The following is a 13,025-nucleotide window of genomic DNA, read 5'->3' on the forward strand; positions in this document are numbered from 1 at the left end:
AGCAGTACAGATGGTGTAATGGTTAGCATTATTGCCTTACAGTGCTGAGGTCATGGGTTCGATTCCAACTATGGCCCTAACTGTGTGGAGTCTGAATATTCTCCCCATACAGATGGCCGGCTCGCGCGCCCCATGCCAACGGAGCTTGCCGCGGGGCCCCGACTCCCCCCAAACCCTGATGGTCGCCTTGAAGCGGAGACGGGCAGGTACTCGCTGCGCCGCCGTCGAGAGACTGGGACGCTGGTGCGTGTGAGACGCATGTGTGTCCCAGTTCAGTGTAGCCCCTGTCCCGCCAGCGCACGCCAGAGGAGAGGCTATGGCAAGCCCCGGATGACAGGGGATCCATCTGTACTTGAGTGGGTTTCGTCCCATAATCCAGAAAATATACTGGTAGGTTAATTGGCTCCCAACTAAATTCACCCTAGAATGTCTGTGTGTGCGTGTAAAATTGGTAGGTTATATAGATTGTAAGATCCACTGGGGCAGGGACTGATGTGAATGTTCAAATATTCTCTGTAAAGCACTGCGGAATATGTATGCGCTATATAAGAAACTGTTAATAAATAATTACGTTTTAACCATCAGGTTCTGTCACTCTGGGTCCCACCGTTAATCAGGCAATGTACAGATGGATGATTTTTTAAAGGAATTGGAAAAGTTAGCTTATACTAATAATGTTTTAAAACACACTGTAAAATAGATACTGTTCATTGTAACCAGTAGAGTAATGAAAAAAAATCCATATTCCTTGTTCCACATACACATATATAAACCCTCAGCTGTACGTCCTAATCGTGGCAAAGCTGGGACGACTAGGGCTCCTGCAAATATGATGCTTGCATGCACATTAAACCTCCTGTCTTATTAATACATGGAATTCTGTGGCTTAGTGCCTAATCCAACGTAAAACAGAAAGCAACTTTAGAATGTTTTTCCTTAAAACAAAGAGTGAATCTTTAGATTCAATTTTTTTTATGATCTGATGGGCCTAAACTGTTTTGTCTGAACTTGTTCCATAGCTAGTTACTTGATGTAAAATATTCTATGTTCTGGTATAACTGGAGATGGAGAGATAGAAATTTGTTCTCAAAATGCGCAAAGCCATTTGCACTGCAGGTGAGGCAAATGTAACATGTTCAGAGAGCATACTTCCCTCCCTTCCCAATGGCCAGGAGGGACCCAAAAGATGGGTCCACCACCCGCCCCCCGGAAGGGTGGGCAATCTTCCCACATTTAATGGGGCCCTCACATTCTCCCTGCATCTTCTAATTTCATTCACGGGTGTGCATGGAGGGGGTGTGGCTTATTACGTTTTCCCCTCTACGTACACCTTCAAGTTGCAGTATTTCCTGCAATGGGGTGGGGCTTGATGAGGCACTATAGAGGAGAAATGCATGTAGGCAAGTAGTACTGTCTGTTTTATACATACACTGCAATTTAGATTTCAGTTTCAACACACCCCACCCAAATCTAACTTTCTCTGCATGTTCCCCACCTGCATTGCACAAAGTTGTTCTCATTTTGAGAACCAATTTGCCATGTAAATAAGTATGAATTAGCCCCATAGACCAACCTGACGGCTGTGTGGGAGGTCCTGCATTGGCGATCAGTGTTCACCTTGTATACAGATTGAGAAGATGATGTGTAGAGGGAAATTTACTAAAGAGAATACACCTGAAAGGGGCTTGTTCATAGGCAGTCATATGGAAATACGTATTCTGGGAATTTACTATGGCCAAAATACACCTATTCATATTATTTTAACAGGCATATTCATATTCCTAATCAGGAATACAAATGCATATGCCATCAATAGAATACAAGTCAGAATCACCATACAGTTAAATGGTCATTCCTAATTTACTAACCGGCCTATGTAATGGTTATGAAAATACTCCTGGAAAATACAGTACAACTCATTTTACATGTGTATTTGGCTTTAGCCTGCACGGATCAGTCAGATCCATACAGGCTGCATTGTACCTGCAGGGATCAGTCAGATCCATGCAGGCTACATCGTAAAAAAAAAATATATATATATTATTATTTATAAAAAAGCCATAGGTTTAAAGACTCCTGGTTTTAAAAATTCAGAAAACAATCCAAATAGGGGTTCCCTGTAATTTTTCAAACCTGCACCAGGCTCAAGGGCCAGTCCTGGTTCACAAAATATGGGGAACAAAATTAATAGAATTCCCCTGTATTTTGTGAACCATCACCGGGCCCAACCAGCCAGCAAGATAACGTCACAACTGGGGAAAACTTTTTATACAAACTCCCCCGGCCGAAGTATTAGCCCTCTGACTGGTCAGCCTGGACAGGGACCCTGGGGAGTTGTGAATATAATTATTGTGTATGTGTTACAATACCCCTGCTTGCTTCAGCATGTAGGAAGAACAACAAGAACATTAAAAAGCAGGTTTAGAGAACACAGATGAAACATTATTTATAAAGAAACAAACACAGAGGGTGACATTTAATAGGATGCGAGTTTTAGTTACTTTTCAAAATCGTCCTTTTTTTCCCTCCGGAATACGCATATTTAATTGGTTGCGAAATCCGGGCAAAAAGGTGTGATAAAGTGCGATCATGTGTGATTTTTAGTCATGGAAATGTGCGACTTTGAGGAAATGTGTGATTTAGTGTTAAAAAAATTGGCATGAGGTCCCCACTCCTGAGCATAACCAGCCAAAAAGCGTAGGGGTCCCCCCGTATTTCTGAAACCAGCCCCGGACTCTTGGACCGGTCCTGGTTCCAAAAATATGGGGGGGGGGGTGGGAGGGGCAGAAAAAATATGGGGGTCCCCCGTATTTTGAAACCAGCACCAGGCTCCAACAGCCCGCAATGTCATGCCACAGCCGGGGGACACTTTTCACATAAGGTCCCCCGGCTGTACCATGAGCACTGTGGCTGGTCAGCATTGGATGGGGTACCTGGGGGAGTGAGGACACCCCCCCCCCCCCACAGGCTTCACCTGTCCAGGGCTGAAGCACGGGGCTGTCACCGGTGTCCCTGGCCATTGGACGCTGGCCTGATAGTGTTAAATCATTAACACATAACATTGCTTTATACAGGTGAACTGTGTGTAATAACTATACATACCTCATTTTTACACCAATATACTTACTGATAAAAGGTCCAGTGCTTCCTCCAATGTCCCAGTGCTATAGAGGCTGCTAGCATTGTTAGCTCCATGCATCTCCATGGAGATGCATAACTCAGCCAATCAGGACTGAGCTATGCGTCTCCATGAAGACGCATCGACCAACCACGCTAGCAGCCTTTATAGCGGTGGAACAACGCTATAGAAGCTGTTATCAGCGCCAGAGGAAGCCAGCTCACCCCACTGTCAGTGCGGGGTGAGCTGGCTCTGGAGGAGGGAGGGCAGCGCTGGACCCTGGTTCGTTAGGTATATAGGTGTAAAAGTGAGGTGTGTGTGTGTAATAAAGTTCTACTTTTCTGTGTGTGTGTTTTATTTTAACATTCTTTTTACAGGTGGACTACAAGTCCAATTGGGCCATTTAATGCCCTGCACGCTGGGACTTGTAGTTCACCTGTATAAAGCAATGTTATGTATGAATTATTTAACACTATCAGGCCGGCGTCCAATGGTCAGGGATGCTGGTGACAGCCCCGTGCTTCAGCCCTGGACGGATGAAGCCTGGGGGGGAGCCCTTTATTGGGGGGGGGTACCCACTCCCCCAAGTACCCTGTCTAATTCTGACCAGCGATGGTGCTCATGGTACGGCCGGGGGACGTTATGTAAAAAGTGTGTCCCCCAGCTGTGGCATGACACCGTGGCATGACACCGTGGGCTGTTGGAGCCTGGTGCTGGTTTCAGATTTTTTGTCCCCCAGATTTTTGGAACCAGGACCATTCCAAAAGTACAGGGCTTGTTTCAGAAATACGGGGGACCCCTACACTTTTTGTCCCCCGTATTTTTGGAACCAAGTCCGGCTCAATGAGCCTGGGGCTGGTTATGGAAGGGGGCAATCTCGTCATTTTTTTAAGGCCGGACCATGCACAGATCTCAAATTCGCCTGTCAGAGCCTGGTCTGCATGTGTGCGATTTTTAGTAACATTTTCCCGTTTTCGCATCTCATTAAATATGCCATTTGTATCATTTATTTGTATACTTTATAATGGGAAAACATCTGGATGTGCGTTCCGGCGTTACTAAAAATTGCACCATCCAATTAGACCTCTCGGTTCGGTTAAAAACCTTTGCGGAATTAAAAATGGAATTCTGTCTCCCTAAATCATGCCTTTATCGGTATTTGCAGTTGAAGGCGTCAACGGGGGCACAGTTTCTGGGGGGGGGGGGGGGTCTCCCAAGTATAGGAGAATCCCCGATAAAAACTATAATTGCGATAGGTGGGGGTGAAAAATTAGTTAGCAGATTATACAAACGACTTTATACAAACGACTGTTTTGCGGTCTCCAATATTGCACAGGCTACGAATGCACTCAGGGTACAACAGGTTTAATACTTTATAATGCATAGAGTTTATATGTCAGCAACCCGCATGGTAAAATTCAATGGACGTACATCCATAATGTGCCCGAAGTGTAACCGGTATGCGGGCACTTTCTTTCATCTTCTTTGGCAGTGCCAAACCGTGTCTGCATTTTGGGCGGAAGTAATTCAAACCCTAGTGGATTCAGGAATATCCAGAGCAGTACTGTCCCCAAGAGGCTGTCTGCTCAATATAATAGAGCTGAGGCAACTTGAGCCTAGCGATAGGCAGTATATTACAAACGTATGTGCACTTGCCAAAGTAATAATTGCCAGAAGCTGGATGGCAAAGAATGGCCCGAACCCAGCTTGCTGGAAAGCATTGGTGACCTATACACTTAAACATGAAAAATATGTATAAATCTGTAGAAACACTATGTATAAATATCACAAAATATGGCATCGGTGGTCCGAGCTCTTTCCCAGTGTATAGGTAATACACATTATGATAGTAATTAGTACTCATATAGTTCGGATCAGATAGCAGCACTTTTAGTTAAATAAATGGTGGTAATTAATGTAAGGGCACAGTATAATTAGCCAATATTATTGCACTAACCCTAAACAATAAGATGGATAATGTTGAATTAGCTTGCACTCTAGGAAGCTTAGAATAATTGCACACTGCACTTTAAATATCTTTTTAACAAGTAATTATTACCATTTAGTCGTGGCACTCCACTTAAATACATTAATTAAAATGCACCAAATAAAATAGATAAACTTAGAAAGAAAAGCTCGGCATAAAGGATCAGTGCAATGGCAGGCAACATACTGGTAAAGTACCCCGGAATACAGTAACTCAAGTTAGAAGTAGCAAAATGTAAATAACTGCGAGGCAGTATGGTCAAACAGACGTCTGTCTTCAAGGCCCCATATTACCATAGATCCCTATCGATTCATGTGTACCTTTGAAAAATATCTTAAAAATATTTCCATCCCAGAATGTGTCTATATATGTGGTGGCCACTGTGCATGGGCATTCATGCCCCGATGGGAGCATGTGTGCAAATACACATATACCACGACCACAACATGAACCTCTGTTTCTTCTTCTTTTTCATGTTACCCCACATTAGATCTGGCCAATTCCAATGTATGGCAAACTTATGGGAGCACCTTATATGTGTCTTTGAAATTTCATATTTTTATACATTTCTTTCTATAGTGTGACCATTAAAAACCTAGAATTTTTCTGAGAGATGTATATTTCCTTTGAAACGGGACGGGTTGGCACAGGTTAGTGTGAAAAATAAATACTATATAGTGAAATTTAGGTAAGAACCAACATAATAACAGCTGATGGTATATATACTGACAGTGGTATAAGGTTGGTGGTGCTCCCAAAGGAGTTCAGAGACCGAACTAAAGAAAAGAGTCAAGGAGTGACTACAGGGAATGCTATAAGGTTTTTGGGGCACACTTGTGAAATAAATGATAGTAGAAATGTTTGTAAGAATTAAGATTTAACTTTTATTAGTTAGATTTAAAAGATTGTTGGATGCATGAGAAAACATGAAAAAACATTAAATACATATAAATAACATTGTAATAAGTTTTCAAGTTCCACGCGTGCTCAAGGCAAACAAAAGACAAAAATTTACAGGTTCTAATCCTTCTTAATTAGTATGGTCAGAGCGAAAATGTTTTAACTGATTCTCCTATGACAAATAGCTTACAGGACTATTATGGTTAGTCACAAATACACAGACTCAGATTCCGTTGCACTTTACAATAGTAGACAGTGATAAAACAAACTGGGTAACAATAGACAGACTTGGAGGTAAGAGGGCTCTGCTGCAAGCTTCCAATCTATAGGGTATATCAGTAACATCTATAATATAAACCGCACCGTGATCCTTGATTCTTATATTCATACAAACGAAAGCAATAATGAAAAATAAATGTACAGTATGTGTATATATATTTGGGTACTTGTGTATTATCAGGGTCACCCAAGATTTACAACATAGGGCATCGTATTGATCGCATCGGATCTGATCGCATGCGATGCGACCCGATTTTTAACCCCTTCCTGACAGAGCAGTTTTTGCGTTCCTGACAGAGCCCTTTTTTTCAAATCTGACATGTCTCACTTAAGTGGGGATAACTTTTTTTGCTTTTACTTATCCCAGTGATTTTGAGATTGTTTTTTCGTGACACATTGTACTTCAAATTAGTGGTAAATTTGGGTCGATACAGTCTGTGTTTTTTTGTGAAAAATACCAAAATATCGTGAAAAAATGGAAAATTTAGCGATTTGCAAAATGTTAAATTTTCTGCTTGTGAGACAAATAATCTTACCACTCAAAATAGTGAATAACTAACATAGACCATATGTCTACTTTATGTTGACATCATTATTTCAACTTCCTTTTAATTTTTTGGGACACTAGGAGGCTTACAATATGAATAGCAAATTCTCAAATTTTCAAGAAAATTTCAAACACTGATTTTTTTAGGGACCAGTTCAGTTTCTGATGTGACTTTGAGGGACTTGTATGTGAGACACCCCCATAAATGATGCCATTTTCAAAAACTGCACCCCTCACAGTATTCAAAACAGCATTTTGGAAGTTTGTTAACCCTTTAGGTGTTTCACAGGAATTAAAACAAAGTGTAGGTGAAATTTCAAAATTTCTTTTTTTTGCAGATTTGCAATTTTAATACATTTTTCTAAGGAACACAGTACATTTTACTAGAGAAATGTGACTGAAAATTGATTCCCCCAATTCTTTTGTTTCATAAATATCCTATATGTGGCCCTAGTGTGCACGGTGACCAAACCACAGGCTTCATAATAGAAGGAGCACCTACTTGATTTTGGAGCCTCCTTTTTATGAGATTATTTTTTAGGCACCATGTAGGTTTCTAGGCACCATAAGATGCTAAAAGTTAGGAACCCCCCCACAAGTGACCCCATTTTGCAAACTACACCCCTCAGGGAATTCATCTAGGGGTATAGTGTACATTTCAAACCCCCAGGGGTTTCACCAATTGTGGTACAACTGGGCAGTGAAAATGAAAAATTATTTTTTTTACACAAAAATACAGTTCTGGCTCCAAATTTGTCATTTTCAGAAGGTATGAAGGAGACAAAGCACCCCAAAATCTGTGCCCCAATTTCTCCCGAGTACGGCAATGCCTCACATGTGACCAAAAAATACCAGTTGGGTGCATGGCAGGACTCAGAAGGGAAGGAGTGATTTTTGGATTTTGCAGCTCAGATTCTGGTGGAATTTTGGTGGGTGCTATGTCGCATTAGCAAGACCCCCAAAGCACCAATACAGTGGAACCCCCCCACAAGTGACCCCATTTTGCAAAGTACACCCCTCAGGGAATTCATCTAGGGGTATAGTGTACATTTCAAACCCCCAGGGGTTTCACCAATTTTGATACAAGTGGGCAGTGAAAATGAAAAATTACATTTTTTTACACAAAAATGCAGTTCTGGCTCAAAATTTTTCATTTTCAGAAGGTATGAAGGAGAAAAAGCACCCCAAAATCTGTGCCCCAATTTCTCCCGAGTACGGCAATGCCTCACATGTGACCAAAAAATACCAGTTGGGTGCATGGCAGGACTCAGAAGGGAAGGAGTGATTTTTGGATTTTGCAGCACAGATTCTGGTGGAATGAATGGTGGGTGCTATGTTGCACCAATACAGTGGAACCCCCCCACAAGTCACCCCATTTTGCAAAGTACACCCCTCAGGGAATTCATCTAGGGGTATAGTGTACATTTCAAACCCCCAGGGGTTTCACCAATTTTGATACAAGTGGGCAGTGAAAATGAAAAATTACATTTTTTTACACAAAAATGCAGTTCTGGCTCAAAATTTTTCATTTTCAGAAGGTATGAAGGAGAAAAAGCACCCCAAAATATGTGCCCCAATTTCTCCCGAGTACGGAAATGCCTCACATGTGACCAAAAAATACCAGTTGGGTGCATGGCAGGACTCAGAACGGAAGGAGTGATTTTTCGATTTTGCGGCTCAGATTCTGGTGGAATTTTGGTGGGTGCTATGTCGCATTAGCAAGACCCCCCAAGCACCAATACAGTGGAACCCCCCCACAAGTCACCCCATTTTGAAAACTACACCCCTCAGGGAATTCATCTAGGGGTATAGTGTACATTTCAAACCCCCAGGGGTTTCACCAATTTTGATACAAGTGGGCAGTGAAAATGAAAAATTACATTTTTTACACAAAAATGCAGTTCTGGTTCGAAATTTTTCATTTTCAGAAGGTATGAAGGAGAAAAAGCACCCCAAAATCTGTGCCCCAATTTCTCCCGAGTACGGCAATGCCTCACATGTGACCAAAAAATACCAGTTGGGTGCATGGCAGGACTCAGAACGGAAGGAGTGATTTTTGGATTTTGCAGCTCAGATTCTGGTGGAATTTTGGTGGGTGCTATGTCGCATTAGCAAGACCCCCCAAGCACCAATACAGTGGAACCCCCCCACAAGTCACCCCATTTTGAAAACTACACCCCTCAGGGAATTCATCTAGGGGTATAGTGTACATTTCAAACCCCCAGGGGTTTCACCAATTTTGATACAAGTGGGCAGTGAAAATGAAAAATTACATTTTTTTACACAAAAATGCAGTTCTGGCTCAAAATTTTTCATTTTCAGAAGGTATGAAGGAGAAAAAGCACCCCAAAATCTGTGCCCCAATTTCTCCCGAGTACGGAAATGCCTCACATGTGACCAAAAAATACCAGTTGGGTGCATGGCAGGACTCAGAACGGAAGGAGTGATTTTTGGATTTTGCAGCACAGATTTTGGTGGAATGAATGGTGGGTGCTATGTTGCACCAATACAGTGGAACCCCCCCACAAGTCACCCCATTTTGCAAAGTACACCCCTCAGGGAATTCATCTAGGGGTACAGTGTACATTTCAAACCCCCAGGGGTTTCACCAATTTTGATACAAGTGGGCAGTGAAAATGAAAAATTACATTTTTTTACACAAAAATGCAGTTCTGGCTCAAAATTTTTCATTTTCAGAAGGTATGAAGGAGACAAAGCACCCCAAAATCTGTGCCCCAATTTCTCCCGAGTACGGCAATGCCTCACATGTGACCAAAAAATACCATTTGGGTGCATGGCAGGACTCAGAAGGGAAGGAGTGATTTTTGGATTTTGCAGCTCAGATTCTGGTGGAATTTTGGTGGGTGCTATGTCGCATTAGCAAGACCCCCCAAGCACCAATACAGTGGAACCCCCCCACAAGTGACCCCATTTTGCAAACTACACCCCTCAGGGAATTCATCTAGGGGTATAGTGTACATTTCAAACCCCCAGGGGTTTCACCAATTTTGATACAAGTGGGCAGTGAACATGAAAAATTACATTTTTTACACAAAAATGCAGTTCTGGCTCAAAATTTTTCATTTTCAGAAGGTATGAAGGAGAAAAAGCACCCCAAAATCTGTGCCCCAATTTCTCCCGAGTACGGCAATGCCTCACATGTGACCAAAAAATACCAGTTGGGTGCATGGCAGGACTCAAAAGGGAAGGAGTGATTTTTGGATTTTGCAGCTCAGATTCTGGTGGAATTTTGGTGGGTGCTATGTCGCATTAGCAAGACCCCCCAAGCACCAATACAGTGGAACCCCCCCACAAGTGACCCCATTTTGCAAACTACACCCCTCAGGGAATTCATCTAGGGGTATAGTGTACATTTAAAACCCCCAGGGGTTTCACCAATTTTGATACAAGTGGGCAGTGAAAATGAAAAATTACATTTTTTACACAAAAATGCAGTTCTGGCTCAAAATTTTTCATTTTCAGAAGGTATGAAGGAGAAAAAGCACCCCAAAATCTGTGCCCCAATTTCTCCCGAGTACGGCAATGCCTCACATGTGACCAAAAAATACCAGTTGGGTGCATGGCAGGACTCAGAATGGAAGGAGTGATTTTTGGATTTTGCAGCACAGATTCTGGTGGAATGAATGGTGGGTGCTATGTTGCACCAATACAGTGGAACCCCCCCACAAGTCACCCCATTTTGCAAACTACACCCCTCAGGGAATTCATCTAGGGGTATAGTGTACATTTCAAACCCCCAGGGGTTTCACCAATTTTGATACAAGTGGGCAGTGAAAATGAAAAATTACATTTTTTTACACAAAAATGCAGTTCTGGCTCAAAATGTTTCATTTTCAGAAGGAATGAAGGAGACAAAGCACCCCAAAATCTGTGCCCCAATTTCTCCCGAGTACGGCAATGCCTCATGTGTGACCAAAAAGTGGCAGGACTCAGAAGGGAAGGAGTGATATTTGGATTTTGCAGCACAAATTCTGGTGGAATGATGGTGGGTGCTATGTCGCATTAGCAAGACCCCCAAAGCACCAATACAGTGGAACCCCCCCACAAGTGACCCCATTTTGCAAACTACACCCCTCAGGGAATTCATCTAGGGGTATAGTGTACATTTCAAACCCCCAGGGGTTTCACCAATTTTGATAAAACTGGGCAGTGAACATGAAAAATTACATTTTTTTACACCAAAATGCAGTTCTGGCTCAAAATTTTTCATTTTCACAAGGAATGAAGGAGACAAAGCACCCCAAAATCTGTGCCCCAATTTCTCCCGAGTACGGCAATGCCTCACATGTGACCAAAAAATACCAGTTGGGTGCATGGCAGGACTCAGAAGGGAAGGAGTGATTTTTGGATTTTGCGGCTCAGATTCTGGTGGAATGAATGGTGGGTGCTATGTGGCATTAGCAAGACCCCCGAAGCACGGTGAAATTATGAACCTAATATTCCATAGATGTGTGGTATATTTTAAAACACTCCTTTATACATAGGCCGGGTTTGTCGGGGCAAGTGTCACACTGGAAAATAGTTTGCTTTCTTATTCCCTTTTTATAGCAAACTTTGCACCTTTTTTGTGTCCTGCCCTTTTTTCCAGTGGAGGGGATTTCATCAGGAAAATGCTGCCCTGGTACAATACGGGGGCCAGTACTAGAAGTACTGGGGCCCTCTGCCTGCTGGTTCCCAAATATTAGGCCCTTTATGACTTCCTCTTGAAAGTGCATAAATGTCCCCCTCTGGCCGGTAGAACGGAATAGCACGTAAGCGTTATACAGTGCCATCTGGATGATATACACGGCCACCTTCTTGTACCAGATTTTTGTTTTCCGCAGGGCACTGTACGGCTTCAGTACCTGATCTGAAAGATCCACTCCGCCCATGTACCTATTGTAATCCAGGATACAATTAGGTTTTGAGGTGTGGGTACTGGTACCTCGTACAGGGACGGAGGTGGTACTGTCTCCGTGAATTGTTGTCAGTATAAGGACATCCCTCTTGTCCTTATATTTGACCAACAACATATTTTCGTTGCATATTCCCCTGCTTTCACCCCTTCTCATTACTTGGGCAATGTGCGTTTTTGGGAGGCCTCTTTGGTTCTTGCGCACAGTACCGCAAGCTGCTGTACCTCTTGAACCAAGGGCCTTAAACAGGGGGATGCTAGTGTAAAAGTTATCCACATAGAGGTGATAACCTTTATCCAGGAAGGGGTGCACTAAATCCCAGACAATTTTCCCACTAACACCTACGAGGGAGGGGGGCATTCTGGCGGTTGAATTCTTGAATCCTTCCCTTCATAAACCCTAAACCTGTGGGTGTACCCTGAGGTGCTTTCACACAGTTTATACATTTTTATGCCATACCTTGCCCTCTTACTGGGAAGGTACTGGCGGAATTTAACCCTTCCTTTAAAATGTATAAGGGACTCGTCGATACAAATAAATTTTTCAGGGATGTACACCTCTTCAAATTTGGCACTGAAATGATCAATGACCGGCCTGACTTTGAATAGCCGGTCAAAGGTGGGATCATCTCTGGGTGGGCACTGTGCATTATCGGTGTAATGTATAAATTTAAGAATTGTCTCAAATCGAGTCCGGGGCATGGCCATACGGTAAAATGGAGTACTGTACAGAACATCTGTACTCCAATATTGCCTAATTTCTGGCTTTTTTACTATGCCCATATGAAACACCAGACCCCAAAACGTCATCATCTCTACTGCATCTACAGGGGTCCACCTAGCAAATGATGACGTGGGGTTTTGAGCAATAAACTGCTGGGCATATAAATTAGTTTGGTCCACCATTAAATTTATAAAATCATCAGAGAAAAATAATTTGAAAAAGTCAATTTCTCTGAGACCTGTGGAATCAAATTGGATTCCTGGCATGGCCAAAAACTCAGGAACCTGGGGCTCAAAATTGTCTGGTGGTGGGGTCCATACTAGATCAATTATTGGGGGGGGAATCTCAGCTGATCTACGGGGGCGTCTTTGAGGGGGTCCCTCATCACCAGAGGAGGAAGAGGAGCTTAAGACGAATCCTTCAAATTCCCCGCTTGCATCACTGCCTGTGTCAGAGTCAGAGGCAAGCATGGCATATGCCTCCTCCACTGAATACATTCTCCTGGATGACTGGGAGGACATTTGGGAGGACATTTGGGATGCCATTTTTATTTTT

General features: G+C 42.8%; 1 protein-coding gene across 5 annotated transcripts in view; it reads right to left on the reverse strand.

The window, feature by feature from the left end:
* Positions 1 to 13,025, reverse strand: part of NTPCR (nucleoside-triphosphatase, cancer-related) — a 109,709-nt gene that overhangs the window by 70,703 nt on the left and 25,981 nt on the right. The gene's annotated exons all lie outside the window — the stretch shown is intronic.

This window comes from Crinia signifera, chromosome 3 (assembly GCF_055691185.1).
Source record: "Crinia signifera chromosome 3, ASM5569118v1, whole genome shotgun sequence".
NCBI classification, from domain to species: domain Eukaryota; kingdom Metazoa; phylum Chordata; class Amphibia; order Anura; family Myobatrachidae; genus Crinia; species Crinia signifera.